Here is a 27,718-nt window from a genome sequence, read left to right on the forward strand (position 1 = left end):
GAGAACTGTCTCTTTGATAACAGCAGGTTATACAACGGGGCTCTGAACAGGACATGCTTTTAACTCTGGGCTTCTCACTGGGAGCCAATGAATCATGTGCTCCAGGTTTTACATGGGCTTCTTAATGGTCTCCAGGTGGAGATGAAGGTGTGGGTTATGACCTATAACTTCCTAAATAGCCCGGGGCTGGCCTAGGCGTGGGACTGCCTTTCTCTGTGTTGTGTCCTGCCATGGTAGGCAGAAATGTCTCCTTAATGGAAATAACAAGGTGACCAGCAGTCTGCAGCCAGTCTTAAGGAAGGGGTCCCTTTTCCCTCACCCACTCTTATTTGGTTTGAAATTATCAAGAAAGAAAATGTCAAGAATGGACCTGGGAAAAAAACCCCACATTTTGAGTGAATCTAGAGCTCTTAGGGGTAAAAGGCTACCTTAGTCAACAGGTGAGCTGCAGTGAAAGGCCTCTCAGTAAGGTGAAAGTTATATTAATTGAAGTTAAATTTAATTGTATTTAGTCTCACAAATCCAGCTGCCCTCATCTGGAGAATCTGATCTGCTGGACTTGGGCTTCTTTATGCAAATAGATGGGCCTGTTGGTTGAGCCATGAATCAGCATCCTGCCACTGATAAATACTGCTCATCCCAGCAGAGGATTTGTCTCACTAGCACTGCTTACCCTGCAGCAGAGCTTGCAGGGTCGGTGCAGGACTTGGATTGTTCTTTTCATTCATTAGATCTTCCTCAGACCACACTGAAGACAAGAGGCACTTATTAGGAGCAGCAGTTTGTTTCAAGTGCTTCCTCGTAAGTTTTCAAATCTTTCTGCTATAATGTCACGGCATCACTGGCTCCTGTGATGGAGAATAACAGTGGTTCATTAAGCTCATAAATCCAAAAGGAAGAAAGACTCTCCTGGAGACATGAGTAGCTTTACAACAAACAGAGCAGCAGGAGAGCCTGCAAATTATCAGCCCAATGCTTTATAAGCATTTTATCATCAGTTGGGGGAAATTACAATAAAGAGCAATGAGTAAGTGAAACATAAACCATGGCATAAACATGCCCTGTGTTCCCTTTTGTCCACGTTTTGTGTAAAAGCTTATTTGAAGTCATGGCACCAGGGTGAGAATCCAGGAAAGTTTCAGAAGCTCTTTCTTATCCAGGGATTTGCCTAGGCTGGAAATTACACAGGGTTATATGTTATGTGTACAAATTCTGCCAGAAGAGTGAAAATATATACAACATTTAACAATATCTCCCCCATTATTCCAATGCAAGTGCTGCATGACAATGAGCTTGATGATGTTTACACCCTATCCAACAGTTTTGTCACTACCACATTTTTAAGTGTGCAGCTTTGATTTATGACTAGTGATACTAAGATCCCAGCCTGTAAATTTTTACAGCAAGCAGACTTGAATTATGTGTTGAGTCTGCTGCACTGGATCAAAAATGTTCAAAATCCTCTCTGGGAAGATTTAAATGTACACAGTCTCTAAGCCATGAAAATATTGCTCTAATGTGCCTGTGTGATTTTTAACAGATTGTGAGTTCAAATCCATTTATCAGCTGATGTCTAATGAGTTTGGCAGGCCCCTACTACATTAAGTATAAGAAAAACTATGAGCATAGTGATGTAGACTGAGGAGAATTTAATGAAAAAATAAGTGACCTTCATGTTTATGTGAGGTAAAGATTTCATGCCAAATTTTGCATAATATACGCTGGAGATAATGGAGTATTTATTAGATTTCATCTCTCCTTTATCCTCTTCTTTACCCATTGTTTTTTGCACAGCAGACCCGTGTCATCCATGGTATGTGACTGGGAAGAGCGCAGCTGGCCTGCAGTGGCTAAACCTTTTAATTCTACTTGGGGGAATCTGACAGGACAAAATAAAGGAGTAAGTCATCCAAGGCCTGTTTCAGGGTGGCAGCTCTGCTGGGGGTCAGCACATGGTTGCCACATGTCCTGGGGTTCCCCTTGGTGCCTCCACTGACATCGCTGCTTGTCACTTCTGCATGTCACCAATTTTGATGCTTGAATATGTATTTAGGAGCTTAATTACAGGCACTAATCTCTGTAAAATGCATCCCAGCATTCTGGCCTGAATCCCACAGTGTTTCCTGACAAGTGACCATTAGTGACTGGCTCTAGTGTCTTTGAAGAAAGGACTGTCCTTTGGGTGAGGAAATCTTGAGCTCAAGGGTGTACTTAAAGCTGGCTGATTTGGGCTTTGTTTTTAGGGCTGCTTTGAATGGTTAGGCTTGGAAAAGCAGGGTAAGTCTCCAAAGGTCCCCCCATCCTCCTGCCCTGCCATCTCTAGTTAAGCTCAACTGCTAACTGGTATTTAAAAGTCGTTTTCTCTCTTTAAATGTCATGCCCTGCATGGTAAGCTCCTGGATGTTGTCTCGCCCCAGGGCAGGGCACTGACTGCACAGGGTGCTGAACAGCAGCGAAGGGGCAGACCTGCAGCTCTGGGTGGTCCTGTGCAGTCCCCACCCTGAGCTCACCACTCACGGGAAGCCTCCTGTGCATTCCGAGCAGCTGTGGCTGTGCCTGCACCCACTCTGCACAGCTGCAGAGCGAGCCGTGGCCCTGTTTCCATAGAGCTGGGTGGGTGGAATGCTGTCAGATCAGCAGGTGCTGCCTCCACAGCTCAACCCGGGGGAGCAGCTGGTGCTGGCTGTGTCCCAGCACTGACTGCAGAGCAGCCAGCATGAAGGACACCCTGCACCTTGTAGGAACACAGTTTGTGGTGATTGGGATGGGCTGGCCCAGCCCCATCCCCAGTGGGCACAGCTGTGAGCAGCACTGACAGCAACGAGCCAGGGAGTGCCCAGGGGTGCTGAGCACCCACCAAAGGGAGCAGAGGGCACACAGGGGCAGGGCATCAACATCAGGGGTGTAAAAGGTTGGGCTAAAGAACCAGAAGGGCAGCTGCTTACAGCCTTCTGAGGTGGAATGATGTTACTGTGTATGGGCAACTGCTTAAAGCCTGCTGAAATTGTATGGTGACACTCTGTGTGTCGTGGCTGTCTCAACTGTGACATGTGCTGTGACAACACTTTTCCTTGCCCCAGCTTCCACCTTTCCACAAAGGTGTCTGGTGGCTGCTGCCTGCCCCTGGAAAGCCTGACAGAGGGACCACTTGCAACAGTGAGCTGGACTGGCAGAAAAAATACTTTGCTGTTTCTTGAGTCTGTGACATTGTACTTTCATTAAAAATAACCAATGTTGAGGATATTTCCACCAGAAGCAATGGGAGATTTTGCTGAGGCTGTCTAACTTTGTGGGAAGGAGAGAATCACAACTTGGTAATTGAAGAGGGAACAGGGCAGACAGGCAATGTTCTGAAACGGGGTGATTGAGCCAAGTGGTAGGAAAAAGAGTGTCTTACTTACCTTTTCCCCTTCATCCTTGTTTTTGTTTATGCAGGAGCAGCAAAACCTGACTTCATTTTTCTAGTTGAAGTGATGCATGGCTTTTCTGTGTGTCCTGTAACTCGGCAGGTATTACAAACTGTATTCCTAACTAATGAACTGAGTGAATAATTTATTTAATGTGTCAGACATGGCAGAAGGTGCTGCAGCCAGTCACTGCTCAAGAAGCTAATTGCTGCACTAAGAAAACAAATCTGTGCAAGTCCTCATTTCAGAGTTATTTCCAAACATTAACTCAAAAGTTATTTCAATAATGAGGCCTCTTAAAAGAAGCATCACTTTTCACAGCACATGGCACAGCTCTGTTGACCCTCAAGCACTGCTCAGCTGGGAGAAGCATAGTTCAAATGAAACTTCAGCCATAAAACTTGGGCAAGAGGGAGGCTGTGTAAAGTCTGTGATTAATTAGCAGTTAGCAATATTGAAATGCAGTGAGAAGGGGAAGAACTGGTTCTGTGCAGAGATTTTGGAAACCCTGTTTGTGGTCTGGATGACAAGATATATCACTGGCAGAATCCCTTCCCCCTCCTTCTGTCTGATTTTTTTGAGATCTTACACAGACCTCTACCTACTTAAAGTCACTCTTAGCTTATTCTGGAGGGGCTTTAGGGGTATTTCCCAAATCATTCCTTAACCTCCTAACTTGCTGAAAGGAATACATATGAAAGAGAAATCCTAGGTAAATTAATTTTTTGACCAAGCAGCAAAAATATCAAAACTAGTTGTCAAAAACTAGTCTAGAGAGATTAGTTTTCTCACAAAAGCACCTAGGCAGCAGATTGCAGGTGAGCTATGAGCTGGCAGCTTGCTCCTGCTCACCATGGCTGTGCCTGGGAAGCACCTCAGAGAGCTGAGGTTTGCCTGCCTTTGCTCTATGGCCAAGGGATGTGTCAGCCTTGGTGTGAGTGAATCCAACTCCATTAATTTGCATTTGATTACACCAAGACTGAAGTTGGTCCGTGGTGTTTTATTGTATTCCTTTATTTGATTTTGTTTTGTTTACTCTTCCTGTACCATAGGGCTGAGCAGTTGAAGCATACAGCATGTAGCAATTTACATGAAACTGTCCTTGTTCTGCTCTGTGATAGATGGAAACAATTCCAAAGTTAATGGTATTAGTGAGGAAATACAGTCATTCTTAACCAATCTTGTAATGCCCTTTTGGAAAAATGATACTTAAAACTACTTTTATAATTTGATTTACAAGTCACAGATTTTTGCAAGAAACTTGACTTTAAGTCAGTCACACACCTTATAAACTGTGCAGGGCCAGTTCACAAATGGTTTTACAGTTCCATACACTCCCTGGAGGAGCCATCTCCTTCCTGCTGGCCAGACACATTGCCTTGAAACGACTGCCAACTTTTTAAGAGTTCCTTTTTGGCTATATTCTTCTTTTCATAGCAGCATTCATGGCCCCAGCCCAGGTTCATAAGGAACAAAGTGTAAAATTAATCAATGGATTGATGCACTGTTTAGAATAAAAACAGCCTGGTTTTGGCTACATTTTCTGCCCTTCCAGCCAAAAGAGTGCATGTGTGTACATGAAATGTAATTTAGTTTTTCCTTTGCTGCCTGTTGATTTTCTCCTAATTCATTTTCCTTTTGCCTCTTATTGAGTCTCCTCTTGTCTGAGTAAGCTTAACCCTGTAGTGCCTGGTCTGTGGAGCACAGAACAATCACAGGGACCCTGTAGGTGGGCCCTGGCGTGGTTACAGGCTTCATTAGCCCCTGGAAGGGACATGACAATGTGCAGGAAAAGGGCCATGTGAACTCAGCAAGCCACAAGTGAAGCCTTTGGTAGGTAAAACCTACCTGGAGTTTTAATGACTTGTAAAGCCCTGAGAAAACCTCTCACTGGATATTTATTGCCTTGAAAGTCTTCCAACTGAACTTTATCTAAAATGTAGCTCAGCTTTTTGGAAGCCTTGGTTGGAGCTGTTAACACACAAACAGTTCTGCCCCTCCACGGACAGAAACCACAACCCAGCCACAATGGGATGTAACCTGAGACTCTGTGCTACAGGGCTTTAGTGCACAAACATGCACGTTCACACTTTGAAATAACACTAGCAAATATTAATCAAACATCTTGAAGCAGACTGTCTGAAGCAGGAGGAGGGTTTGGGTGGGCTGATGGATAATTGCATACATCAAACAGACTCCAATGAGCCCTTTGCAGCCAGGGGAAAGTTGACAACAGCTGTGTTGGTAACCTTAATTTCAGAAGTAGCTGGTCTGGGAAAAAGTTAATCATATTTTAGGCACTGCCTACCGCCACTCAATCTCATTTCTATCACTCTCAAAGTCATGTATTTTTAAAAATACCAAAAGCAATTTAAAAATACATCTAACAGTAATCACTTCATTGGAAACAACACACTGCAATAACATAAAACAGCAGCTACTTTCCTGTGAAGATTTATGAGACAGACTAGTTTTCTCACGACTTATGTTATTCCTGCCTTATTGTTTTGTCAGCACTGGATATGGAAAGCGGATGATATGTGAACACTCTCCAGCACTAGAAAGCTTCAGAGTTTTGATTAGGTAACAAAATTGAAAAAGTGAGTTTGCTTTCCCTGTTCAATCTCTGTGATTTAAATTTCAGTATAACAAAGATGCCTAAGCAGTGAGCTGCCCTCTCCCAAACCCACACTGGCTCTCACAGTTCCTAAACAGAGCCTGGTTCTGAGTTTCCCCTGCTGGGCCTGGAAATCCAAAGGGATTTTATATGTCAGTCAGGTGCTGACTTTGCAGTGCAATGAGAGGTAAAATGATAGCAATGGTGAACAAATGGAGACATGAGGATATTTCAGGGCATGTAAAACCACGTTGAGACAGACCTTGCGATCACATCAGTGTGTTTGGCTCACACGGTGTCCAAGGAAGCTCTCTCATGTTTGTGATGGCTGGCTGCTGCTGTCCCCTAGAAATCAACAATGTGAGATGATAGGCCAGAAATGAGCAGCCTGAATGGAAAAAACCTCAGTAGTTAATGGGGGAATTTACACTCTGTGAAAGCCTAGAGAATTCAGTCCAGTGTCCATCACTTTGGGGGTGGCAGGCTGCTCAGTGGGACACAGGCTGCCAGCTTTCAGAGTGACAACAGAAAGCCTTGGGTTCATTCCCCCACCCATTCCACTGAACTGGAATGCCTGCCCTGCCTGCAGATAGCAGCCTCTGTTAGACACTCAGCACTCCCTGTCACAGGTATGCCTCTCAAAACTTGCACCTTCTTACACCAAATGCCTGCTACATCTACAGCAGTAATGCAAAGAAACAGCTCTCTGTGGCTTTTAATACTAGAACAGTCATAGAAGGGAAATTTTATTCATGCGAATATTATATATATATATATCTAGTTACAGAGAGAAAATGTATAAATAATAAAATGGGGTTTTCTATATGCATTTTTCCACTCCAGAACATATCACAAAGCACTTTTATTATAATCAAATAGGAGCCAATAACACAAAAAAGCACTAGTCAGACACTATTGCTCTTGGTTTCTCACACCTTTTAGCCTACTTCTCCAATAGCATTCACAATGGCATCTTGTCTGTTGTGTTTATGAATTAATTGTGAGATTCTTAAACAAAAAAATTATTCTGGAAATGCCATAATTCAGTGTATTCTCTACTGGCATGCTGCATGTCCCAAGTCCCTTGGGCAAACCTTCTGCCTGCACAGCTGGCTGACATCTACCAGGTACACTTACTGATGGGAGACCATTTTGCCAGCTCAGGCCATATATTCATTATAATTTGTAGCAATTCAATAAAAATAAGTTGTCTGTATTCCTAACAGAACAGCAATTAATGTATATTGAAATAGTGATTGCTTTGCTGTAGTTCATTAGGAAGTCAAATTTTAATTCCTATTTAATTACAATTCAGTTACTACAATTTATTACCAATAATTCTAATGAGGTAAAGTAAGAGGTGTATTGAGGACTAATGAAAGTGTTACAAAGGTTCATTTGGAATTCACACAAAAATTCCTATTTAATTACAATGGAATTACTTCTATTTCATTCACGTGGAGTGGGATGTGGTTTGATTCTTGCTGGGGGATCAGCCTCTGCCAGCCGTGGGTGTTTGTTCATGATCTTCTGAGCTCTTACACAGAGCTGTGTCTGCTGCGTGTTGATGTGCCAGGATGCAGGGAGGGCACCTGCTCTGTCCCACACAGAATTTACTTCTGTACTTTGGTGATGTGCAGGGCCACAGGTGCCCAAAGCCCCCCTGCCATGGCCACCAGCTGCTAGGGCTGTGCTCAGACTGCCCGAGCTGCAGAGGAGGATGTGATGGGAGGTTCCCTCTGCCTTGGGTCTTCTGCAGGGATGAAATGGAGACCAGCCCTCCTGACCACCCCCAGAGTGGGGATAATTTCTGAGTCACAGTGAGATGGGAGTGGTTGTGTGCGGTGCAGGAGAGACTGAGATCTGTGTAAGAGGGCACAGTGAATTCAGCACTGGAAAGCTGGGCAAAAATGTGGAAAATGCTGTCCTTGATTTTGACCTGAGCCTGGCAAGAACTCCACATGGTAATGGGGCTGCTGTTGAGGCTTTTCTCAGGTAAGAGCTCTGCTGTGCTCTGCCTTTGGAGGCACCAGGCTGCAGATCACGAGATGCTGAAGTGAATTGCCCACTGACCTCTGAGAAATTGTTTTTAGAGAAGACTGGGATGTATTAAAAACATGCCTAACCAGGAAGAGAACCAGGCCCCAGGCAGGTTTCCTAAGCCTGGCTCTGAGGGTCTGCCTTGTGCTTTTTCAGAGATGAGGATGCAATTCCTTAAGTAAAACCAAGGGAGTGTGTGGGTCTTCTTCCCCTTCTCATCCTCAGGGAAGATAGGCTCCAGTCTAGGTTTAGGCTCACCTTTGAAAGGAAGTTATAGGGTCATTTCTCATTTTGCAAAGCAAGACCACCTGATAAAGAGGAAGTTGAGGATAGTAATTTTTCCATTGAATTAGACAGCATGAAATGTTTGTGGGAAGTTGCCGTGTGCTTCCCTTGATGGAGTTAAGGTTTGATATCTAATATTCCCCTTAAAAACAATGAGCCAAGTCTGTGCCTGGTGTAAGCTGTTTGCTGCATTCACAGGCACTCCACCAGGGACTGGTTTGGTCAGATGTCCCTGATGCCATAGTCCATCAGCAAACTCAGCAAAAGTATTCCTCTTCTATATTCAGCCCAAGGCACAGGATATTTATAACACACACTTACTTAGGCCCTCATATTTTCCCTCATTCTAATTTCCCCCTTCTCTTTATTTCCCTGTGTGTCTATCACCTTTTTTCATGTCTCTCCAGACGCATTTCCCAGCATAAGATAATTGAAAGTCAGTGAACTGAGTTCCAGGTTATTTTGCTAAAAGATGCCTATTATTTTGATGAAGCAGGTGCACAGAATTAAAAAAAACCCTCCATAATTGCTACTTTACTATCAGGCTTCTGCTGCCTAATCTTCTTTGATGTTGGTAGAACAAGCTTTCCATCTCTTCTAGGATGATTACAGGGAACATTGCTCTGTTCCTCCTACAGAATCCAATCCTGATGGATATTAAACCTGGGTTATCAATTAAAGTTTCTTTATGTGCCGAGTGATTAGAGTCAGGATTGTGTGTGATTTCTAGCATAAAGCAAGTTTGAAGTGATTTCTGCCATTAATATTAATTAATCACTGATATGCCTAGTGCTCACAAATGAATGCACAAGGTGAGCATGTGCAATTTAGCACAGTAACCTGGGATTGAAATAAGAACTGAACTGCTCTGATTTTAAACATTTGGCATCAGTTTTTATAAAGTCTTCTTGGTATAATTAACTAAAAAAAAATTAAAAGGAGAAGCCAAATGAGTAGCTGGGATGTTAAGAGTGTGGCTGTAGTATTGACTCTTATCAAAAATTCTGGCTCTGGCCCTCTCATGCTCTGTTCTCACTTATGGCTTTGGCAAGCTTCAAATCATTAATAGAATTCAGTCAAAATTTCTTTTAAAAATGTAGTAAAATTTTTGGTGCTGGTTGCTACCTTTTCTGTGTGTAAATAATACCCAAATACATGCATGCTGAAAGTCTTATAAGGTATGTGGTGGTAAAGAAAGTGCTTGAGACAATATCTGTACTTGTATAGGCTCAAATTTTGGCAGAGTCAAAAATCTAAAAAGCATCTAACCTCACATCACCCACATCTCAGCCTCTCTGTGGGATTGGGCCACCCCTGAGCTTGCTGGGGACATGGATGGGGGTGAAACAACCTCAGAAATGGGCATCCACTGGCAATTTTAGGCCCTCACTGCATATAAGTAAACAGTAAAATGCTTGCATTGAGGGAGAGGGTGGTGACTGCCACTGCATCCAGGGTGACACAGGCATGCTTACACGTACTCAGGCAGCACTTAATCTACACTGTCTGATTGCCTCCCAAAGGGCAATGAAATTGGGCAGGGAGTCATTAAAGGTCTTTTCCAACCTTAATGATTCCATGATTATTCCTGTCTTGGAGATGGAAAAGATGAGGACAAAAAAGTTAAGTTGCAACAAACAAAAGCAAAGTTGGAATAAACTTTGACACTTTTGACACTTTTCAGTGTCAATCCTACGCTTTAGATGATCCTGAAGTCAAAAGGTCACAGGACCATATCATTGACATAATGGCAAACAGGCACAGAGATGACCATTGCACCTCTGACAGATGAATAGCTGGGAAATGGGATTTAATTATCCCACAACACTAATCACACAGTCCATTCCCACTTTTAGTCTTGGCAGGAGTATGAACAGTGCTGCCAGGCATTAAGGGCCCCTCCAAGCATGTGATATTCTTTGCACATACAACATCATCAGGTGCAGGTGGCAAAAGCAGCTGTACACAGGGCATCTTCCATTTGCTGTCAAGGTCCTCTTTTCAGCTGTGAACTGTTCACATGACTGGTCTCTAAGACCCAAATTTACTGCTAGAGCTGATGCAGTACCTTTGGCCCTCCTGGAGCTCTATATGTTTAACCAGCAGTGAACACAGCCAAGTGCATGTGGTAACTTGTGGCTTTTGCAAACACTTTCAAATTTCTCCCAAGAAATGCATCTCCCAGTTGGCCACTTCCTCATTTGCATCAGCACATCTTAAATCTGAGTCTTGTTCAGCAAATGCCCAGTTTATTCGTTACTCACATTGTCATAAATCTTACAGAAAAGCAATTATGAGGAAATCATATTTCATACCTTTATGGAATTCCTTAAAGCTGATGAGAGCAGCCAGATGGCTATTTTCATCAATGAACCTTTGATAGAGCATTAGGATACAGAGATGGTGTCTTTTAATAGACCATTATTATCTGCCTTGGGTGTGAGGAGCTCTCATGCATTCCAAAAGTGTATTAATGCCAGAGTAAAACATGACTTAGGAATAATATCTCCAGAAAGGGCCTTATTTTCCCTCTTAAAATGATTTCAAATGGATTTAGCTTTCACTAACACTTCACACACGTTCAGCACGGGAGGCTGGTGAGGTGAACCTGCATTTCCAGCCCCCTGATACAGAATTTTGAGGCTCCTGCCCTGCCCCTGAGCCCCTGCAGGTTCTCAGTGGGTGCCAGGTGAAGCTCAGGGCTGTGCAGAGGTGAGGGCACCCAACCCAGAGGGCAGACGTGGATCCTCTCACTGCTGCAGCAGGCACTGGCACAATAAACCAGCAGAGCACCCTTGGCAAAGTGTTTTGCCTCCCTTTCCACCTCCTTCCCCTTCCAGCTGTCCTGCCCCAGCTGTCAGGCTCCAAAGGGGGAAGATGTCAGGGTTATTTCCAGGACAATGGGATAACAGACACTGGTGAAGCCAGGAGTGCCATTGCAGAGCAGGTTTTGCTCTATTTCTGACCATACTGAGCTTACTTTATCCACCTTCCACGTGAGGGTGGGTTAGGAGAGTGGGATGGGATGGGATGGGGTGGGATGGGATGGGATGGGATGGGATGGGATGGGATGGGATGGGATGGGATGGGATGGGATGGGATGGGATGGGATGGGATGGGATGGGATGGACTGGGATGGGATGGGATGGGATGGGATGGGATGGGATGGGATGGGATGGGATGGGATGGGATGGGATGGGATGGGATGGGATGGGATGGGATGGGATGCATGGAGGTGCCTATACTGTGGCCCTGCTGCACTCAGTTTTGAGTTCAGCAGCTCCTGAATGGAGCACACAGGCAAAGGAGCACCTTCCAAGAGCTTCCCAAGAGCAGACAATGAGGAAATATGCTCCAGACACTGAAGCTGAGAGAGAAGAGCTTCAAGCAAGGCAATAGAAGGAAATAATAGAGTAAATAGAAATAAAGAAAATATAAAAGGAAATAGAGGAAATAAAAGGAAATAAAATTAAATAGAGGCAATAGAAAATGAGGGAGGTTAACTAGGAAAATGGAGAGGCACTTTTGGTTTTAAACAAAGCTGCTGGCTATGGGAGATGGTGATTCCAGGGAAGGCCAAAACAAAAGCTCTGACGAAATCCAAGACAAGATTTGGCTGCAGCAAGGAGTAAATAGGAAACTCTGTGCTGCTTCCACAGGGTATTTGAAGGAAGGAGGTTGACAGAAAAATGGATTTCTCTGTTTTAGGAGAGATAAAGCATAAATGTTTCAAAGTCTAAACAAGGGAATGATGAGAAATGCTTACAGAAGTGCTTATGGAGCACGGTGTGCACAAGCCCCCACAGTGAGTGTGCTGGTTTTGCTCCTTCCCACAGCAGCAGTGGGATGTTTGAATCCAGCCCCAGGACACCTCAGTGCCTTCACCTCCATCCATGGGCAGGCAGGAGGAGGGAGCAGAGCTGAGCTGTAGCTGTGATTCAGGAGGTGAACATGTGTCTGACACAAACATGCATTAACTGGCATCATCTCCCAAAGCAGATGGCTGCAGCTTCCCAGCTTAGCAGCAAGAAGGCAGCAGCTTCACCCAGGGCTGCTGCCTGAGGCCTTGTGCTGCTGCAGAGCAGCCCTGGGCACTGCCAGAGGAGCCCCTGCACCACTGCTACCCCCAGCCCCTGTCTGCACCAGGGACACCTCGGGGAGCACTGGCGAGGAAAGCTGGGGGACACGGGACATTGGAGCAAATTGACAACAGCAACAGTAAATAATATTTACCCTCTTCCATCACTATGGATTGAAGGTAAATTAAGTTTAGCTCTAAACCAGTCTTAAAGTCTTTCCACACGTGACTCTAAATTAAAGTTATGAATTTTGTAGGGTTGTTTTTTCTTTTGGCTGCATAATGTGAATTCTTTCTCCTCCTTTCTGCTCTGGTAGCTTTTCCTTTAATGATCTTCACAGGCCATCTTTAAGGAAGAGGCAAGCAAGCAATTAATAAAAGTGTTAACAGGTGGTTGCTCTGCTACTAAAAATGATCAGTAGTGCAATAATTTCCTAATTATTATTATACCTTTTAAAGGTTTTTAGATACATTATATTTCCCCATTTCTTCTTCTGGCACCCCTCTTGCTCCTAGCATTATTTCTCATTCCGAATAATAATTAATGAGCACTGAGGTATCTAATATATGTTTTATTCCTCCTGTTTCAGTCCCTTAAGTAACCATCTTGTCACATTTGTTATGCAAATTTTCACACATTGCGTGTAATTTCAGCAATATGTGAGAATGCCTCTCAAAAACGCCTCGAGTATTTTATTTTATATATTTGTAAAAAATTATCAGTTTTTTTTCTTGAAAGCAACATTTTTTGGAGCCCTTGAGAGAAATGGATGAAACTTGCATAATTACTCTTGCTTTATTGAAGTAAAGGAAAGGAACATTTATAAACATATGATAGTGATAGCAATAGCATGATAATGATAATAATGATGATAATGTTTTGTTTTCTTTTTTTAAGACAGCACCCTTGTCTTGCTTTAGGGCTGCAAAATGTACAACTATAAACAAAGTAAGTCTTCACTTGGATAGGTAAGTATCATGTACATGTTTAAAGTTATTTAATACAGATGATGGACCACATCAAAGACAGGTGCTCTAGTGAGAGTGCTGCACATTCACTGTGCATTTGTCTGCTTGGTCTGTTTGCTTCTAAAAAGTTGTCTAACAAAAATCATCCTCACTGTGGGCTGAGTAAAGGGGTATTTAGGCTCAAGGATCTGGAGGGACTAATGGAGCTTCTGGGCAGCTTTTGGAGCAGGGCAAGGCAAGGGAGCTTTGCTCACTCCCCGTGCAGGTCCCAGTGCAGGACACGTCCCAGGCCCTGGCTCACAACCACCTCAGGCAGGACTTTCTGCTGTTCTGATGATGGGTCTGTCTCAATGGACTAAATTATAGAATTCTCATTCCTTGCAGCAGGATGCAAACCCAGTGAACTTCTGAAAGCATTTCCTCACAGACTGTCCTAGACCAAGAATTACTTCAACAAGTGGTTGGGCTGGGAATTCACCTCTCTTGTAGTCTGTGTAGTTTATTCCACTCCTTCTGAATGTCCACCAGGCATGTCCACCCCCCATTCCTTGGGATCTGCAGCTTATACCTGTGAACTTCAGATGAGAGTGTCCCAGGTTCAAAAAAGAAATGCATAGTCTCAAGACAACCTGTTTTCCTGCTGAGGTCAGCTGTACTTTTCCTGCATGAAGCTATAGATTTCCCTGTTAAATTGCAGATGTGCACAAAGCAGAGCACTCATCAATTAGAGCTGCATTTTGGATTTTGCAGCCAGCAAGTGTCCATCTCTGGAATGGCATAAGGTGATTTGTCTGAGCCTGTTTAATTTTAAACATGTGTGGGCAGAAAAAATACTTTCTTGGATTAAACTACTGTACTGAGAACCTCACAGAATTGGTCCTTACTTGGAAAGACAGTGCAAATTCATGTGGGATATCTTAGCATACAGTCCAGAAGGGGTGAGGAAGAGAGATCTCTGACCTGAATGGCCAGTGTGACCCTGTGTGCTTGCAAATATGAAGATCAGACACCCATTCCTGAAGGGAAGCCTTCTATGTGCTTGTATTTTTTGCAGCCATGGAAAAATAAGGAAATTTGGGCTTCTTACGTAGCAGTAATATGGATGTTATGAATCTATCAGTGCTGTACAACTCAGTGAGCAGAATTTTCCTTAGATTTAATGTATTACCTTCCAAAAGGAGTCAGTAGGCCTGGAGTACTTACTGAATGTTTTCACTATGGTTTTTTTACTGGCAAGGATCCTGGGGTCATGCAACTCTCTCACCTGGTTCTCTCTTTTACCCTTAATCATATTTTACAGTGTTGGATAGTGGCAACCATTTGTCCCCAGAGTCCCTTCAAGGCCTTGGCAATCTGTTTCTGGTGACCTTTTCCATACTTTGTTGGAGATGTGGTCAACGCTAGCCTCAAGTTAACCTAAGGAGGGAATGATTAATTAGGCAAATTTGAGGGAAAGTCAGATCTATTTTTAAACTTCCCACCTTGCTGAACAGTGGAAATTCTCAGCAGAAAAAGGGTGGTTGATTGGTATACCAAAAGATCCAGGGTGGTTTCACGGAATGAAAGCTGTGAAATGTGATATTGTCACTGCTGTAATGGGTGAATATGAAGACCTGAGGTTTGAGTTTGGGTTTCTGTACCCTCTCTGCTCAAGTTCAAAACTATAATTTGTTGTGAAATGAAAGATGACTGTGTTTTGGACAACTATAGAAAATGTCTTTCAACATTAACAGCTTGGGTAGTGAGGGAGGGTGAAGGGTGAGGGGTGAAAGGGTGTCCATGTGTGTGCCAGCAGCAGTGGGAAGCAGCTCTTTGTCACCCTGCTGCAGTCCCCAAGCCTGGCATCTCTCAGAGGTGCCTCAGGTGGCCCTAAATGATGCCAGCAGTCCATCCTGTGAAGGATGCTGAGTGCCACACACACCTTTGGCTCCTGCCTCCAGCACCCTGCAGCCAGCCCGGGCTCTCTGGCACTCCAGAGGCAGCGCTGTCCCTGTCCACTCCAAGCTCCTTGTGCTCAGTGCTCAGTGCCCCTGCAGGCCAATGTCAGGGTCTCTTTTAGCACCACTGACAGATTTTCCTCCTGCACAAAGAGTGAGAAGTAGCAGGTTCTGAGAATTGGAATGACAACATCTGCTGGGAGCCATCCCTGCCTCTGGAAGGAGCCCTGGAGTCTCAACAGCTGCACTTGGAGCAGAGCCTGGTGTGGGATACTCTCACTTAAACTGGAGAAATCTGGAGGTGCAACTCTGGGGTTTTCTCTGCAGGAAAAAAACTCCAATATAGCAAACTCCTAATTCCCAAAGATTTGAAAAGCTAATTGGGAGGGAGCTAAAACCAGCCTTGTGTGTAAATAAGGAGTGATAGTTTGCCCTCCCCATCCTAAAAATCCATGCAATAAAAATGTAAATATATCCCTTAAAGGCTTTCTTAATAAACCCTGTAATTTCCTTAAAATTCTTTCTATAATATCAAAATCCTAAACCACTTTGAGATGAGCTATTTTAGACTGTAATTGGGCTATTCATTCCCTATGCATACAGCGATCCTAATCTAATATGTAACAAGAACTTAAAAGCTAATCAATAATGGAACACGATTCTCTATCAGTAGAGCTGCCTGTTGACTCCTGTGAGAGGGATCTTCACAAGACAGCTCGGCTCTGATGACAGCCTTATATTTATTTTAAACATGAAGTTGAAACATCATCTTTCTCTGTATTGTCACTTCCAATTATTTTTGGAACAAAAACACCGGGGGAAATGAGATCCTCATCCTGAAGGGTACATTCATATTTGATAAATAGCCACAGATTCTGGAGAATGTTTACTGAAATGTGGGCTTGGAATGCTTTCTCGTGCATTTTACTAGAGCCATTGATTATCTGTTGTAACACGTGTCCAGGTCATTTTACCAAGCTGCCCCTTTCCTGTGCCTTAGAGGTTGAGACAGAAAAAGGGCTGATTACCCTGGTGTGGGCTTCCATGTCTTCCCTGAATAAAACTAAGGTAAAATTAACATTAAGAGGGAATCAAAGTGCCCTGTTCTTCAGTGGAAGTCAAGAAGCTCTTTATACCCTCACGCACAAAAGACAAATTCCCACTTTTCATGTCTAGGCAGCGGTTTGAGATGGAGAGGGTGGAGGGAAGGGTTAAGTGAGTACACAGATGTGCCTAAACCATATCAATCACAGGCATGAGAAATGTCTCCTTTAACAGGCAGACCCAAGAAACCCACACAGCTGTATTTTGAATTTTATAAGCTCTCTCAATAAAGAGCAAGTGGAAGACATCTTGCATCATTCCCACAGCTCTGACCATGTGGGCATTGCACCACTTTCCCTCGGAGGAGCAGCCCTCCCTACACGGCTGGAGCCATGTACAGCCCCCTTGCCTCTGTCTGGAGACAATTAACATGCACTGCAGAAATGTGGGGAAGGTTTCTGATGTCACATACACTTCCACAAAGGCAGTGGATTTAATCTGGAATTACTCAGGGTATGAGGCATCAGGAGCCGGCTGGGAAAGCTCCTCTCTAGAGGGTCCTAAATGCCAGCAGTTTCACATGATTATTTATTGAGCTTCATAATAGTGCATATATCCTCATGCACACCCTTTCTCCTGCAAATTACCTTACAACTTCCAGCCTTCATTACGTTGTAGAGGTTAAAGCTTTCCTAAGTAATCAAAACATCCAGGAAGGAAAGCTTTCTAAATGCTGAGCTAAGCTTAAACACTGACCCTATCTCTTAACTGTAAAAAGAACTTTATGTACACCGTAAAAAGTAATAATTGCTGTGGAACCTGCTCGTTCATATTAACTCAGGGTGTAAATAAAGTTGTGTAACACAGCCAGGGCTAATGTTGGGAGCACAAGGGAGGTGTTCCCATTGAAAGGTTTAATTGATACATGTGTCCTATAAAAAAATTTGCTTTTTACCCCCATAATAGGTATATTTAACATCTTTAACACATTTCTTTCAGTCTGCTCCCACTCTTGCCTTGCAAACCATTTGAGTATAGAAGGTAATTAGACAGTTGCAAGGAGATGACAAATCAAACATGAGCTGTGTTTGCCTTTGTTTCACTCCTGGTTTTAAGAGTGCAATAATTCAGCCCTGTCCTTTTCTCAGATGATGCCCCATATTTCAGCTGTGCCACACAGAGGGCGGGAGTGTAAGTATGGGAAGTTCCTCCTTTTTGTGGAGGAACAAATGATAGCAGAGTCCAAGCTTGGACTCTGCTATCATTGATTCTTCTTCACATCCTTTTGCCAGTATTTTGATCACTTCCATAGTAAAAAATAATTTAATTTTAGATGCTCTGAGTGGTCTGCAGGAAACAATGCCAATGGAATGACTGGGAATTTTATACAAGCCAGTTCTGGACCTGCAACTGCACTGGGCTGAGGCAATGCATTTACCCCACCTGCTCCATGAGACACTATGGATCAAATTAATTCTCCATGCAGGTGGTAAAGTCACACTGATGCATCCAGCCCCAGAAGCAGAATGAATGTACTTAGATTGCAAAAGATATCTCCTATCTTTACACAAACACACTCTCCATAAGCCTTAGTTTAGAATTTTCCCTTTGCCTCACTGAAGCTCAGTCTGCACCTTGAATAATACATGTAAGGTTTTGATTGACATGCAGTTCTAAGCATTTAGCTATCTTGATGTCTTGTCAAGTCATCCTTTGATAAAAGCATTTTAGGTGCCATGAAATGTAATCACTTCACTGCAGCATTCTACATTGCAGATTCAAGTTTCTCTGCACATTTTTCAGCTGAAGATCTTGGCAACGTCAATAGATCTGTTCCATGGGCGATTTTGGATGGATCTATTAATATTGCCTCTAAGAGTAATAAGTCCCACTCCTTTATAGAGTGAATCATCTGTCTCTCCTGTGGACAAGTGAAATTCTCTCTCATTGGAGTCGTAGTCCACAAGTTGGCAGGGTTTCCTGTTCTGTTAATAGTCTTCATGCAGCAATGAAGTCATTTCAAAAGATGTTCAGCCCAGTTTTGGGGCCAAGTAGTGTGTCTTGGCTATTTGTTCTTCTAGGCAGGCCATGTCACCATTAGTCATACTTCAGAATGATGGTTTACTTTCATTATTCACTGCCTGCACTGCTTCCGATTCAACGCTTTCCAACTCAGAAAGATTTTCCTGTGCTAATTCATCTGAATCATTTCTAGAGAAGTTTATATCAAAGGACACATTCTCAATGTTAATAAAGTGCAGCAGTTTTGAAACAGCTTGTAATTCTGGTTCTTTTAAAATGTGCTTTTTAGAGGTGTTTATACTATGTGTGTGAGCACAGTGTGTGCCAGTAGGGGTCTTAACATGATTGATAGTCCTTTCCATTTTTATTTACATTCTATTTGGGACCTCTAGCTCACTCACTGTGTGACCAGGACTGGGCTGACATGGCTCCAGACTGAACACTGAGGCTACTGCAGCAAAACCAAATTGGTTAGAGTGAACCAGATTCTCTGAAATTGCCAAATTTCTTCTCTTGGTGATCAGTGGAAGGACTTGTGTTTCCAGTCAATAAATGTGGGATGTTTTTTCTGAATACCTGGACAGGTTTTGTCTTGAAATTGGAGGTGCCTGTTGCTGTTAGGTGCCTGGAGGCTGATGTGTCTTTGCAGGGTGTGAGGTCTGCTCAGCTCACAGCCTGATCAGCTCCCTGTTCTGAAGAGAGCAAACACAGACCTCAGCTCTGCCCACAACTGCCTCCCTTAAGAACTTGGCATTTTCCTTTGGCAACCCTTGAAACTGTGCCAATTTTCCCTCACCTTTCCATCTCCCCTCTCCCATCTCAGAGCACATTTTTTGGGTTTTCTTATTCCCATTTGGCATGGCTGACATCTGAGCACTGGGATTAGTGATTGTGCTTGCTGCTGCTCAGATCCCTTCCAGCTCTCCAAACCAGTACAAAGCTCTGGGCTTTCAGCCAATTTACTTACAGGTTTATCATATGCTGACATTGTTTCTCTATAAATAGGTCTACCTTTACTGACTTTATTGATTCAACTGCCTCTATTCTCATTAATTCTCTTTCTAATGTATCCAACCTGCCTTTGTATTTCACCTAATGAAGGGCTGAAGTCAGAGGGGTAGAGGTTGAAGAGGTTAAACTGTGAGCACAAAGGTCCTGGGCTTTAAAGTCAGAGTTTGCTATGGGAGATCCACAAGCTTGTCAGTGGAGCAAATCTGCAAGTCCAAGCTCTCTTTTCCACCAGAAAATATAAGCCATCAAGTCAATTTCACATTTGATTACTAATAATTTAAAATAAGAGGAGATTATTTTGCAAACAGCTTCATCTGATACATTTATGGATTAACAATGATAACACAGACCCTAATCTGCCCATCTTTGGTAAGAAGGAGCAAATTATCCCTCAGAGATAAGAATACTGCTGTTTGTCTTGGAGTTACTCCAAATGAACAGACCAAAGATGTAGTTGTCTTGCTTGTAAATTAAATTCAGCTTTAATAGATCATTTGTGCATTTTCCATATATAGGGTTGGGGGTTTTTGTGCCTGTTGTGGCAGTTTCTGCATGCAGCACAGCCCTCCAGTGCAGTGGCAGCAGTGCTCAGCAGTGCATCATCAATGCAGGCAGCAGCACTGTCCTGCATGGTGGGGACAGAGCTGCACCCTCACCACACCCTCAGGCAGTGTGGTGGCCACTGAGCTACACATTGTGCCCTGCAGACACCTGCAAAGCTGGAAATTCATTGCAGCCTTGCAGGAAACAAGTTCTCCACTGGCAGCTCTGTGACAGGGCAGCTGAGAGCTGGAGAAGCTCAGTGGAGCAGTGCTCAGGGGCCAGGGAGGTGCTGAGGGCTGGAACTGGGGCTGTGCAGGGGAGAGAAAGGGAAAGCTGCAGAAGGAGATTGGTGTGGGGGAAAGTCTGCTGGCACTCAGGGCTAGGAGCCATTCAAGATGAGCAAACCTGGTGGCAGCCCTGCCAAAGGCTTCAGAACCTCCAGAGCTGCTGGGGAAGCTGCACCCACCCGCAGCAGCAGAGGTCTGACAGACCTGCAGGGACATCCCTGAGGGTGTGCTGGGAGATGGCAGCAGCATCTGCACAGCTCCCTCCTGCCCTCACCTGTGCCAGCCTGGCAGGGCAAAAGCCTCCTTGGTTTGTCTTAGGACGTTTGGGCTGCTGGCCCCAGCTCTGGCATGGCTCGGCCGGGCCATGGAGGCCACTGGCAGCCACACTTTGCTCTGCCAGGCTGGGAGCCCTCCTCCTCCTGGTGCCACCTCGGAGCTCCCTTCAGCCAATGCCCTCAGCGAGGCAGGACAGCGAGTTACACACTCCAGCCTGGCAAGGGAAACTGCCAAGGCTGCCAGAGCAATATTGTCATCAAATCTCATACTGAAACCAAACGGGTTCTCCCTCCCCAAATAAATAATAAGAAGAAAATGTTTCACATTTTAAAAAGTTTAGACTATCTCTAACTTCAGACATGTTGCCATTAACCTGGGATTTAATCAGGGATTTTCATTTGCTCCTTGTTCTGAACTATAATGAGCCCTTTAACAGTGTAAATAAAAAGATCTAAAGATTCAATAAACTATAATGTCACAAACGGCAATCAGCTACATTGTGAGGCCTCAGTGTTAAAAAGCATCTCACAGCTGGAAACAAATGCTTCCATATAACATTGTAAATAACCTCTAAGCCCACTACTAATTAAACTGAAGCCTCTCTTCTCCTGGGCATTGAATATATGAACCAATTAAGAAAATATAATTTGTTTTCTGAGAGACCTGTGCTGTACCTTTTTTAAAAAAAAAGAGGAGGGGGAGAGATACAGGAAGACACAGTGACAGAGAAAGAAAGGAGAGAGGGGAAAGGAATGAAGAAAAGAGTTTCACAGGAGGGACCACACTGATGTGCTGGGGTTACAATAATGAGACATTTCTGCTTTAAGCAAATTTTGCACCTGTAACCTGCAGAAATATAGCCATAGCACTTGAAAAATTACTTCAATGCTGCACAGTGCCATGAAAATTTATCTTTGAGATGATTTTATTGCATGGTTACCCTAGGCAATTAAATCAATAAATCTTAACTGTCAGAGAGGTTGGCCTACTGCCAGGAATAAATGAAATGCACGGAATCAGTAAATAAAAGGTTTCTGACAACTCATTCTAGGAATTATTTAGCAGTTGGGCTTTTTGTTGTTGGTGGTGTTGGTGTTCCTTTTGTCTCCAGCATTTATTGACAGTCTCCATGAGAAATGATTATGCTAACATAAACAACATAACCCAGGGATGTAGATGGATGGGGGAGAAGAGTCAGGCTCTTCAGGGTCATAAATTACCCTCCTGGAATGGCAGACAAACAGCAACTTTGGGGGGCTGATAGCACCAGCAGAGGCAATTAGAGAGCTGGGGCCGGAGCCATGGGCTGGCAGCACACGGGCAGCCCCAGTGCCAGGCACCAGGAGCTTTCTGTGCTGGCCCACGGAGCCTCATTATTAACATAGATGTGCTTTTTTCATTGATTGGTTCAGAGATGATTGAGATTGAAATGCCTCCCTGAGACACGGAGGTGACGTTTTTGTTGATCCAGAGTCCAGTGTTCACCACAGGAGATGCCAGTTTTGACAGTGAAATCATAGTTACGCCTGTGTAAACCCTGAGTGGTCAATGCAGCTGCATTGTTTTTCATGCTGGTGTTACAAAGCTGAAGGCCCAAGTCTGTTTTCACTTACCCTGAGATTTGACATTTTAAGTTAGTGTGGAATATCCTGTATTTAGGCTTAGGCTCTGTCTGTCTCACTGTGGTGAGATCAGGTGACCTGATTAATAAACAGAGAGATGTTTAGTCATTGTGGCCATGTACTTTGAGTACCAACAGGCCACCAAGTTCACCTGGTAAGTCCTGGTTCAAAACTTCCTTCACTGGCTGAACCAGCCCATTCCTCCAGCAAGGCAGCAGCTGCTGGGGTAACGATGGGAGCAGCCCTGGCCATGGGGATCTGCATATTCCCAATGCCCTGGTGACAAAGACACCAATGGCAGAGCAATCTGCTGTGCTGGGCACTGAAGGGGGCCTTGCCTGCCCAAAATAGAACTAATTAGACCAGGGTCAGTCCCTCACCACCATCACATTGGGGCAGTCTGGAGCATCTGGGTCTGTCCTTGAGCCAGCACCAGCTCCATGGAGCCAAGATGGATTTATCTGCATAGTGTGGGAAAGAACCCGCTGTGAAAATGTCTATATCCAGTCTCTGGACACCCAAGTGACCTTCAGTCATAGGAGCCCTTGGGGACAAACTCATCTCTGCCTGAAGCTGGCAGAGGCTCACCAAAGCCTGGTCCAAGCCAGAGACATAATGTCATCTTGGCTGGGGAATATTTCATTTCAAAGTATTTCCTTCAAGGTCTTCTACGGTTTCTCCACACCAATGTCAGAGTTTCCTAGCCATATTGCTCCTCTGACATGTCCAGTCCTAGTCAAGATTTTGCAGCCTTGGTGCTCCCCCGTGGCAAATTTTCTGCCTCTGACCGCGGGTGTGTGGAACCAGGCAGGACACCCGGGAGCAGCAGCTCAGGCTTGGGGCTTTGGCAGTGCTGGAGGGGGCTGGAGCCCTGGGGATGCCCTGGACACCCACCTGGAGGAGGCTTCTCTTGGCTAATCACCTCCCAGACCACAGAGAGCATTGGAGATCTGAGTGCTGTGCTGAACTGAGTTGCACTCATTTCCAGGTACAGATAAAGCCAGTGGAGTTTCACAAGGCTGATTGGCAAGCAGCTTCTCATTGCAGATAACTCCCTGCCAGCATATCCTGAACACATAGGTGATTGCTCTTAAATTGATGGCTTGAAGGCTTTTTATTTAGCTTCTGCTTGATAGTCAGCGAATGCAGAGTGCAAGAAAAAAAAAAACCCAAACCACACACACACACACAACCCCCTCAAAAAATCAAAATCCCAAAAAAATCCTAAAAAGAAAAAAGTGCTGCAGGATTTCCTCTCTCTGTTACACCTCTCTAAGGATGAAATTATTTGGAATGGAGAGTTAAAGCTCCTGATGCTCCTCAAAGCCTATGATCAACATTGAGAAGTATTCAGGGTGTGCTGAATTTTCCAGCAGCCCCTGCCACAGCTGGGAATTGCCCTTTAAATGCAGCAGTCATTTGAGGGCTTCACTCTCCCCACAGATTAGAACTTGTATGCTGAATCTGAGAGGGAAGCTGGCACCCTGGTACTCTGCCACATGACTCAGCTCTCAGCAGAAAATGGAGCATTTTTTTATGTGGCTTCATCACTTCCAGCCACATTTCTCACAGCACCCCCTGCCACATGTGCCTAAAAAATATCAAGAGGGGCTTTTCCATAGCTCATATGACCAGAAAATTTTGCTTAACATTTACTTGATGTGTGGTTTGTTTGCTGAACACGTTTAAATTAGCTATAATAAAGTCCTTCCAAATGTATGGACACAGTATGGAGGGAAAAATCTCCCCATGCACATGTGCTTTTTTCAATGAAAAGATATCTAAAATCACTTTGAAATGCAGCTGGTAAGTGAGATGTGGAGTTGATGTTGCACTGCTTTCCTCCTGGACCATGTGTGTGGGAGGGGCTGAGGAGTGACAGTATTTGGGCTGTGCTTTCTACTCCTTAGCTCTACAGACTACAGGAAGCTCAGCTTGACTTTTTTAGATATAAATAAGGCTTCAAAAGCTCTTCATGTTTTGTTCTGGCAATGAAACATCCCGTGGTCTAGGGCAGCTTGTCATGGACCAAACTCATTCCTGAGGGTGTTGTGCAGTTAAATCATCTTAACTGGCTGCCAAGCTGTAGTGCTTCCTTCTCTCACTTGAGCCTTTCCTTGCTCTTAGGAACATCCTGCTCCATTGCCTCAGCCCCAGCCAGGGAGGGAGGGAGGGAGGGAGGGAGGATGTCTCCTTGGCTGTGGAACAGAGCACACAGTACCTTGCCCGAGGTTGTTGTGAAATTGTGTATGAAAATGAGCATCCAAATGCCCATCTTCCATTATCCCTGACATTGCCACACTTGGAGGAGACATTTCTCCCTCTACTCAGCAGGGTGGCATCTTTTGCTCCTGTGGGAATCCCACGTACTGGCTGTATGAAAAATTATCCCTTTTTTATTTCCAGAGGTTTTGGTTTTTTTCTGAATTGAGTAGTCACACTAACAGCGCTGTATAGCACAGGTTTATGTGGAGCCATTCATCATTCATAGCTGGGATCACAGAACACTTCACAGCTGATTACAAGGTTACACATGCAGGGAATGACATGAACTGCCAGTCTGAAGTCAAGCTTCAAGCAGGTTTCTGGGCACACCCAGAAGACGAAAAGGATTCAGGGAGGAGTGAATGGAACACGAATCATGAGACCTGCCCTCCCTCCTGCTGACCCACAACACATGTCTCTCTCTGAGATATCCACAGAGGATGTTTTCTGTCTCCTTGGACACAGAATGGGCACCCATAACACACTGTGTGCTCCAAACACCCCATTCCAGATTTCTCTCTGAAGTGGCTTATGCCTAACAAGGACTGGGGCTCCAGCGCCCATTTTACAGGTAACTATTCACACAAGTGGGATGATGAACTGCAAAAGCCTTAGTCTGGTCAGACCAGAGAGCTTTAATCTGCTTCATGAGGTCAGGGTGGTGCTGAGAAGTTGGAAGATACCAGCTACTGGCCCTTTGTTTTAGGGGGGACATTACAACAGATACTCAGCCTGAAATCCAGACTAACACCTACTGGTGTGGCTCCAGGAATTCCTCTGTGACTCCATCTATACCCAGGGCTCACCACCCCCTCCCCAGCACTGTCTGGGGTGAGATGTCCCCACCAGCTGCCTCCCAGCCGTGCCTTCCTGCAGCACCCCTCTCCAGGCTGAGATGGAAATGTTTTCAGCAGGACTGTGAGCGAGAGGGGCCACAGAGCAAACCACAACAGTGGCTTCTTTGGCTTGGAGACAGCAGCCCGAGGTGGACTCTGTGTTGGGAGAGCTGGGCTTTGTCTCCCTGCAGGCACGGTGAGCTCGGCTGCCCTGGGAGCAGAGCTCAGCCTGGCGCTGGGCAGCCCCAGCACAGCTGCTCTGTGTCTGCAGGGAGCTCCTCACTCCCCTCAGTGCTCCTGGTGCTGCCTCCCTGAGCTAGTTCTGCAGTGAGGATGCAAAACCTGGCGTTCCTTCCCAGTTCTCTCACACCTGGGGAACAAGGCAGCCCAGCAGAGGGTCAGTGACACTGAGTGGCACACTGCAGTCACCCAGCAGAGCTGGGTCAGTGACACTCAGTGGCACACTGCAGTCACCCAGCAGAGCTGGGTCAGTGACACTGAGTGGCACACTGCAGTCACCCAGCAGAGGGTCAGTGACACTCATGGCACAGCTTCTGTCACCTCAGCAGAGGGTCAGTGACACTGAGTGGCACACTGCAGTCACCCAGCAGAGGGTCAGTGACACAGAGTGGTGGCACAGCTGCAGTCACCCAGCAGAGCTGGGTCAGTGACACTGAGTGGTGGCACACCTTCTATCACCCCAGCAGAGGGTCAGTGACACTCAGTGGCACACCTTCTGTCACGCTGGAGCCCTGGCCTTGTCCAAAACCCCTCCTTGGAAGCGTGGCCCCCTCTGCTCCCTGGGCTGCCTTTGGGACAGACAGGATTTAGGTTCTGTCTTGCAGCTGAGGCCCCTCAGGGATGGGGAAAGCACAATTATTGATCCCGTTACCTCACAGCTGGTATCAGCACTACATTGTTTCCTAACATCAAGTCATTTTAAGTTGCCGCAATGACACAAACACATTGATTAAAAATTAAAAGCAATGACGGCTCTCCCACAAACAGTACTTACTGTACCATACTCACTCTGTCCTGGGAGGAGAATGAGAAAATAGCAGAAGACAGAATAATTTATAGTGATAAAATGGGTTACATTTTCATAAAAATTTTATTTTACTTTTTTTTTTAAATAATTCAATGCACTGGCAGTATAATTAATCCCTCTATGAGAGACACGAATGTACCAGTTCAACCAATATTATTTATACAGAGACATTGTGTTTAAAAACAACAAAAGTACATTTAAAATGTTTGTACATAAAGTATTACTGTTATTTCTTTTTTTTTTCTGAAGAAGGAACAAATGTAAACAAAATGCATAATTGTGCAACACGTTGGAAATACAAAGCAAAACAGGCAAGATACAATTTTATACATATAAAGCAAAAGAAATCAAACTTTTATAACTATACAACATTTCAGTAATTGCTTGACAGTTTAACAGTTACCTTGGTCTGTACAAAACATCTTAACTTATACTTAAAACTTTACAAGGATAACATGCTTGTTCAGAACAAAGACACCTTGTGGAATTGCAATGATTATTGATATGATACTTGCACACATGAGAAAAAGAAGAGGCTACTTCAATAGTAAATAAAAAGTAAGAACATAAGAACGTAAGGTAAAAGGCCATTTAGTAAACCATAATCTAATTCCAATAGCTAATTAAGTTGCACTGCAATGCAGAAATTAAATCTGACTTTTGCTGGAAGACCATAAGGTCATAATGTTGCTCTATTTCCAGGAACCAGAAGAAAGCATATATAAATTTTCCTGATATTTTGGTTAATTATACATGCGCACGCACACACACACACACACACAAAAGAAAAAATAAAAATGCAAAAAAATAGTATTTGCCACAACAGCCAGAAATGGTGGGTGAGAGAACCCACAGACTAGACTACTCCCAACATGGCAGGGTTAAAAAATCAGGACAGCTAGAAAGAGCAAACAGCCACCAAGTTTGCTGGGATTGCTTTTCCTGAACCTCAGTTGTATTTTGCTTTTTTTTTTTTTTTGTCCAAAAGACAGGAAGAAACTTGAATTGAGTTGAGCCATTCCAAAAATCGTGGGAGTATCACAGCCAAGCTGAAGAGAGCTCAAAACCAAAGCAAGACATCACGAGATCTTTGACTTGTTTTTATATTCTAGGATGGTATGTCCTAGACCTTTTGAATGTGGGTTTTAAAAAAACCAAACAGTATTTAAGATTCAGTAGAAGATATGCAATCCAGAGATGTCAAAAATACAGACAGGAGTAAGTTATACAATATTTTATGGAAGTACAAGGACTGTCAGCTTGGATAAAATATACATAATTTTTAAGTGTCCTCAAATGAAACATATGGCTAAAATTAAACCCCTGATTGCAGTGACCTAACATATTCAGTGCCTGCTTCTGCAATCTGTGTGCTGAGCACCAATTCACACAGTTAATTCTGTGGACTTCAGTGGAGCAACCTGCTCACCA

At 44.2% G+C, this 27,718-nt stretch overlaps 1 long non-coding RNA gene across 2 annotated transcripts in view; it reads left to right on the forward strand.

Moving 5' to 3' along the window:
- Positions 1 to 6,089, forward strand: part of LOC135304097 (uncharacterized) — a 29,884-nt gene extending 23,795 nt beyond the window's left edge. For both annotated transcript variants that reach the window (XR_010365539.1, XR_010365538.1), the window contains 4 exons: positions 732 to 801; positions 1,798 to 1,900; positions 3,436 to 3,509; positions 5,922 to 6,089. This is a non-coding gene — a long non-coding RNA (uncharacterized LOC135304097). The remainder of the gene's footprint in view (positions 1 to 731; positions 802 to 1,797; positions 1,901 to 3,435; positions 3,510 to 5,921) is intronic.
- Positions 6,090 to 27,718: the final 21,629 nt, after the last annotated feature.

This window comes from Passer domesticus, chromosome 7 (assembly GCF_036417665.1).
Source record: "Passer domesticus isolate bPasDom1 chromosome 7, bPasDom1.hap1, whole genome shotgun sequence".
In the NCBI taxonomy this organism is placed as follows: Eukaryota; Metazoa; Chordata; class Aves; order Passeriformes; family Passeridae; genus Passer; species Passer domesticus.